Raw genomic sequence first — 7,450 nt, 5'->3', positions numbered from 1 at the left:
TGTGACTTAAACAGATGAACTCTTTATACTACTGGAGAATAAAAGTCCAAATTAGATGTAACTGGATTTGTTTATAGGTATTCATAGAGCCGGGTCTAGACTCATGGTCTACTTTGTTGCCCTTTTAAGAAAGTAGTGTACATTCTTTAGCTTTTGACCACTTCCTCCGCCAAGCCAGTGGCAGTGGGTTGAAGGTTTCTTATTGGATTTCCACTTCCACGTTTTACTTTAAAAGACTTAGCCATAACCAGAAAGTCTTCTAATATTGCTATGTCATCAATAAATACTCTTAATTAATTTTTTTTTAAAGATTTTTTTTATTATATATATATATGACAAGTACACTGTTGTAGCTGTCTTCAGACACACCAGCAGAGGGCATCAGATCCCATTACAGATGGTTGTGAGCCACCATGTGGTTGCTGGGAATTGAACTCAGGACCTCTGGAAGAACAAGCAGTGCTCTTAACCGCTGAGCCATCTCTCCAGCCCTCTTAATTAATTTTTACATCTAACATATTCATAGAATATGGAGATTGAGATTTGGGCATCTTTAGGCAACCTATTTTGTCTACCTAGATAGGACAACATGTTACACAAACAGAAGTAACTCAGTTCATTTTATAGGAATGACTCTAGAAGTATCTTGTTCTAGAGAGGATCCTGTGCTCTGTTGGTTTTTTTTCCCCTCCTTTTCTCAGCTTTGATCTAGATCCCCAGGATTTCTCTACACTGTTCTCTCTCTGCATCATGATTCTTTCATACAGACTTACTCTCAGGGAAGGGTCTGATCAATACCATCTCAGTAAACATGAGTCATATGTAGACAAATTCATGAGAAAATCTCCCATTTTAAACTTCAGTGAGTTTTAACACATTGTGATGGTTTGAGTAAAGATGACCCCCGTAGATCTGTAGGGAGCAACACTATTAGGAACTATAGCCTTGATGGAGGAAGTGGATCACTGTAGGTAGGACTGAGGTCTCAGAATCTCAAATCAGTTCATTTCCTGCTGCTTGCCAATCCAGATACCATCTTTCAGCTGTGTCTATAGCACCATGTCTGCTTGCATGCTGCCATGCTTCCTGCCACAATGGACTAAACCTCTGAAACCCCAAGCCAGCCCTACTTAAATGGTTTTCTTTGTAAGAGTTGTTGTGGTCATGTTGTCTCTTCACAGCAGTAAAACCCTAAATAAGACACACATCCAACTTAGGAGATAAGTGTTGAGAGGAAGAAGTCATCATGTTGATCAGGGTGATCTCAGAGCTCAGAACTATCTTCAGTGGCCCCTATGATCACTACGATTGTATTCTTGTTATGACTGGGAAAGAGGAACCCTCCTTTTAGATAGTATTAAGAAAGAGCCAAACTTCAAGTTCATATTGTGCAGTTGACCGAGTATTTTGGGGTAATGAAAATGTTCAACATCTTCACAGAAGTAGTAGTTACCTAGATGCATAAATCATCGAAAAATAACTGCTTATTAAAAATCTGTCCACATTGCATATGGGGATTGTCTCCTCAAATTTCCAAAATGTACTATATGAACTTCATAATTAGAAAGGATTATATTGCTCAAAAGAGTGATAGCCATGAAATTGTGCTATAATCTCTGGGTTACCATTTGAATAAATTCTTTTCCTAAGAGTATAAATTATTAACATATTGAAAACAAGACTGATTTCTAAAATTAGTCTCCACACTTCCCAACAGTGAGGACTGGGATTCTCGACATTGGTCTCATACTTTGGGATATGAAAATGGTCTAGTATACTTGGACTATGGATCAGAGCAAGAAATCCTCACAGCCTCTGATTTTAATATTTTGGTGAGAGATAAGAGTATACAGATTGTTTATCTAAGTCACTTTACATCATGCAGAATACTAACAGGATGAGATAAAGTTAGTATGAATTTTGCATGAAAAAAATGTGAACAGAATACAACTAGCCTGTAAGGATTAATGATTTGTGGAAGAAAAACATAAAAGAATATTCTGGCATGACAAAGATATTCTTTATATTTACAGGAGTAGTTTTTGACCCTGAAGATTCTCCAGGACTTATGAAGTAAAAGGCCCTACAGTGACAGGTTTCTACAGAATAAAAATATTTCTGGTATCACAATAAATCCAAAAGGAGACATAGTGTTGTACTGGCTTGCAAAGTTTCTCTAAAGGCTTTGCTGGTAGAAATGGAACTTTTCTGATAAAACTTTGTATACATAGTCTTGTTTTAGCTTCCTGTTGATATAGTCCATATTATGACCAAAATCAATTTTGGAGAATAGGGGGTTTATTTGACTTAATATTTTTGGACCATAGTTTATCATTGAGGAAAGTTGGGGCCAGAATTCAGCAGGAACATGAGACAAAAACTATGGACAAATGCTGTATACTGTATTACTCCAGCCTCATGTTTAGCCAGATTTATTTTTTTAAAATGATTCATTTATTTTTAGTGCACATGCATTGGTGTTTTCCCTGCATGTATGTCCATGTGAGGGTGTTGGATTCTCTGGAACTGGAATTATAGACAGTTGTATGCTGCCATGTTTGTGCTGGGATTTGAACTCTAGTCCTCTGGAAGATCACACAACACTATTAACCATTGATTCAGCTAGATTTCTTGTGGAGTGCAGGACGACTCTCCCAGGGCTTGATGCCACTCTCAATGCCTCAGGCTCTTCTATATCAATTAACAATCAAGACAATCCCTCAAACACATGATCTCAGGCAAATCTGATTTAGGCAGTCCTTGAATTGAGATTTCATTCTCAGGTATCTCTAGGCTGTGCCTAGTTGAAAGTTAAATTTAAGTAGGACAGATCCTTCTGATTCATTATTCATTCCTCTCAGAGATCTCACATTCAGTATTCTGAGCCTTAAGGTGATGATAATGTCATGAAAAGAAAAAAAAATTCATATCAAAAGGAGTTTTTCTCACATTTTGTGTTTTCTTTAGATTACAATCTATGCAAAGAAATACATTATTTGTGCATATGAACCACCAAGAGAGAGTTGTGCATAATATTGGGATCATGAAAAGATGTGCTGGATGACAGCTAATACTGGCAAGGATGTAGGGTAAAGGGAACACCCTTTCATTGTTGGTGAGAGTGAAAATGGTACAGCCACTGTTGAAATTAGTGTGGCAGTTTATCAGGAAGATGGGAACTGATTTATCTTAAGATCCAGTGATACTGCTATTGAGCATGTACCCAAAGGAACCTTCATTCTACCACAAAGACACTTGCTCAACCTTGTTCATTGTTGCTCTATTCATGATAGTCAGAAATTTAAAACAGCTTAGACGTCCATTAACAGAAGAATGGATAAACAAAATGTGGTACATTTGTACAAGGGACTATTACTAACCTGCTAAAAGGAATGAAATCATAAAATTCACAGGTAAATGGATACAGATAGAAAAAAAAATAATCCTGAATGAGACATCAGAAGATGACTTAAGATTTGTCAGACTCAGAAAGAGAAATATGAAATGTATACATTTATACATTGATATTAGCTGTTAAGTGAATGCTAGCCAAGTTCCAACCCATAGAACCACAGAGTTTAGGTTTAGAGTAAAGAAGTAGGGGAGAGAGACTTCCCAGAAAAGGGAAATAAAATTGGCACTTATGGATGCAGGGGTAGAATGGAAGGATCAAGTGGAGAGAGAAGAGGGGTCAAAGGAGGAAATATGGGGAGACACAGCTAAAACTAAAGGTTATTTGACGGGTAGTATGGTAACCAAATATAGTAGATGCTTCCTATAATATACACATATGAATATAATCTAAATGAATTGTCAAATAAAAGGGGAGACAGAATCCCAACTGGATATCTCTTGCCACCAAATGAAGCTTTTAGTACCAGGATTGGGTTACATATTATTAAGCTATTGACCAAAGAGGTAGTGTGGAACTCCACAAAAAACTCAGGCTATTGAGAAGACTATAGGTTGTTCTCCAAAAATTGACAAGAATGCCTTACTGCTGAAGACAAACACCTATGCACTAATTGAATTTAAATAAGTAGAACTGGTGCCAATATAGAGCCTTCACCTCTACATTCTTCTGTCTTTGGTACAGGAAGGTACTCTTCACATTACCAAAAGAGAAACATAAACACAGTCACAAACTATTTGATCTACAATATGCCCTACCTGCAGTACCTGCTAGGGCAATGGTGGCATAAAGCTTGTGAGAGTAATATCTTATTTGACTTAAGATTCATTCCATGAGAAGGAACCCAGACCTGACACTGCTTGGGTGACCAAGAACTTGAGACTAGATAGCCCAGGCACCTGGGATAAAAGCAAATATTAGTGTTCTAAAGACAAAACCAAACAAAAAATCCCATAGCAATACAATGACTCCTAATGACCTTCTGCTATAGTCAATGCCTTGTTCAGGGATTATCAGAGAATCTTCCTTCTGCAGCAGATGGGATTAAATACAGACTTACAGCCAGACATTATATAGAGTGAGAGATCTTGGAATACTTAGCCTTTATGGATTTAGTCTTTGATCCCAAAATTCAAGACATAGACTTGCTGTTTCGCATATCATGCACAGCCTTCTGAATATTGGTTTAGAACCTTCTCAGACTTGCTAGATAGTCTAAGAAACCTCAAGCTCATTTATTTCATTCTATTATTTATTTACTGCATCTTTGGTGATACGGGGTCAAAAGCTCTACACAAAGGAAAAGAACTCATGAATACATTCTGCATAATGAGACCAATCAACAGAAAGGACAAATACTGCCTGATTTCATCTATATGCTATTCCTACACTCACCAAAACCAGAAAATGAAAAAAAATTGTCATTATCAACAAATGAAGATTATGAATAAATAGCAATAAATAGTATTTATTTATTTATTTATTTATTCACTGAGGTTTATTTGGTGTTTTCATTGGAATGATACTTACGTGGTTATGCAGATCTTACATTTCACTTAATATTGCAATGTACACTACAGACACATATAATACATAAAATATCCTATAGATCATTTATACACAAGATATGCATAATGGGCTTACACACTGGAGCCAGGTTATGACTAACTGGGAACTTGTTGGCCTAGGCATGTTTGGTGAAGGTGCGCAGCACAGCAATGCAGTAGGCTCACAGGATAATCTAAGCCTACACACAGTTGGCGGTGTGTCTTAGAGACAGTGGGACTGTCACACTAACCAGGTTTCCACTACACAAGTACCACTTAGCAGCAGGGTAGAGCTGTGGGAACTGAGATTTTCTCCAGATCACCTCAACACCACTGTACTAACCACAGCTCAGATGAGAAGTGTGTGGTCGCCATAGAAACCCTGCTGCAGCCTGGACAGTGAGGTGCTAGGACATTGGGAAGACTTTAGAACTGCAGCTCCTTCTGGATTCCCCAGAGAATATCTGCACACTTCTTCAGGTGGGCTTCTTACTCCAAAGTCAGTGTCATCTTCACAACGTCCGAGATTCCATTTTGTCCCAGGATACATGGGACATGGAGGAAGACATCATCATTGATTCCATAAAGACCCTTAATCATGATGGAAATGGGATGTACCTACCTAAGGTTGTTCATTATGTTCTCGGCCAAGTCTGCCACAGAGAGGCCAATGGCCCAGGATGTGTAACGTTTCAACTTGATCACCTCATATGCACTGTCAAGCACTTGCTTGTGAACATCCTTCCACTGCTCGTTATCTGCATCAGTGCCCAGTTCTGGGTTCAGAGACTTCAGAAGATGCCGGCAACGTCCACACTACTCCACACAGGCACACTGGAGTCGCCATGCTCTGCCAGGACCCATCCATGACAGCTCAGCGGATAAATTCCCAGCCTTTCTCCCATCAGGTAATGGAACCGAGCTGAATCCAGATTGCAACTACTTCCAATAACTTGGCTTTTGGGAAAGCCATTGATTTTTCCAAGTTAGGTAGGACAAGAAAATAAGCAGCTTGCAGTATGGACTATACTTCACAGTGTTGGGAATGATGAACTTGAAGGTGTTCACGTTTCGTTGGACAAAATTGAGACGGCTCTCTCCCTCTTGCTGCCATCCCAAGCCCACTCCTCTGTGATAATGACCAGCTTGGATTTTGCAGTTACACAATAGTCATTGCTGGAGACAATTTTTGGTGTTTTAAGGAAAAGGTTGCCATGCTGGAGATCCATCATCTCTCCTCTTAGCTTCTCTTCCATGACATCAACCAGGGCAAGCTCATCTGCTAAGTCCTTCATTAGATGCCGATGACACAGCCATGCCAACAGCACCAACCCCAACAACTGTTATCTTGTTCCTGGGGTTCTTTCTTAGAAGATTCACAATCAGCTGGTTCTTGAGGATTGTCATCTTGGACTTTGAATCTTTTGAGATCGCTAATGCACGATGGGGAACGACGGGCGAGCAGCCCCAGTGTGGCCTGGATTTGGCGATAGTGGCTCCAGAACTTATTTATTGCCAAGAAGTTTGAGTGAGGGTTGAGGAAGATAATTTGAAAATGTATGACATCAGTGGGAGGAGTGGTCCTTGGTCCTGTGAGGGTTCGAAGCCCCAGTGTAGGGGAATGCCAGGGCAGGAAGGAGGGAGTAGGTGGGTGGGGACGCACCCTCGTAGAGGCTGGGGGAGAAGGGATGGAATATGAGGTTTCCAGAGAGGAGGCATGGAGAGTAGGTAGCATTTGAAATATAAATAAAGGAAATATCCAATTAAAAATAAAAGAAAAGTAAACGAATGACAGTGATGTTTGCAAGTGAAAAGTTAGTCATGCTTAATGACACTGTAGTTTTAAAAATAATCAAATTGACAAACTATGTTATAGATAATTTACAATTTGAAAATGAGAAAATATACTGGCATGATTGCGGATTCTAATGTTAACTGCCTTTAGTATGCAAAACCTGGAGTTTGTGTAGGATATTTTTATTGTGAACAATCTTATATTGCAAAGCTTATACCTAGAAATAGTTTAATCAGTCAGACAGTGAGAAGAAAGGTCATAATTTTATGTACTCAGCAGGACAAATGTACACAAGAGGGCCACACATTGCTATAGTGGGAAGAAAACAAGTGAAATAATGAATATGTATTAGCACTTAGTTTAAGGACCTCTAATACAGAGTTTCAATAGCATATATTTCAGTTACTATGTGTGGCCAACTCATTCAATTATGAATGCCTATACAGGAAAAATATTAAGAAATAGAGATTATTATCCCAGCATGTTTAGAGCCCTACTAGAAAATAATTAAGGTTATGTCCTTTTTTTCTGTTGTTATGTTAAAAGATAATAGCCAAGGCAATTTACAGAAGTGTATTTGCTATAGTTGATGTCAAGGAAGTCATAGCAACAGAAGGCTGAGAGATCAGATCTTCTATCACAAGGAAAGGAGAGATTGGACTAGAAAAATGGAGAGCTATGAATCCTTAAACCCTT

General features: G+C 38.7%; 1 pseudogene; it reads right to left on the bottom strand.

Moving 5' to 3' along the window:
* Positions 1–5,385: 5,385 nt before the first annotated feature.
* On the bottom strand, positions 5,386–6,366 carry LOC114631316 (annotated as a pseudogene).
* Positions 6,367–7,450: the final 1,084 nt, after the last annotated feature.

Source organism: Grammomys surdaster, unplaced genomic scaffold (genome assembly GCF_004785775.1).
Source record: "Grammomys surdaster isolate TR1022 unplaced genomic scaffold, NIH_TR_1.0 97, whole genome shotgun sequence".
NCBI classification, from domain to species: domain Eukaryota; kingdom Metazoa; phylum Chordata; class Mammalia; order Rodentia; family Muridae; genus Grammomys; species Grammomys surdaster.
Note: the sequence above shows the minus strand (reverse complement) of the source record. Positions and strands in the feature narration are given on the sequence as shown.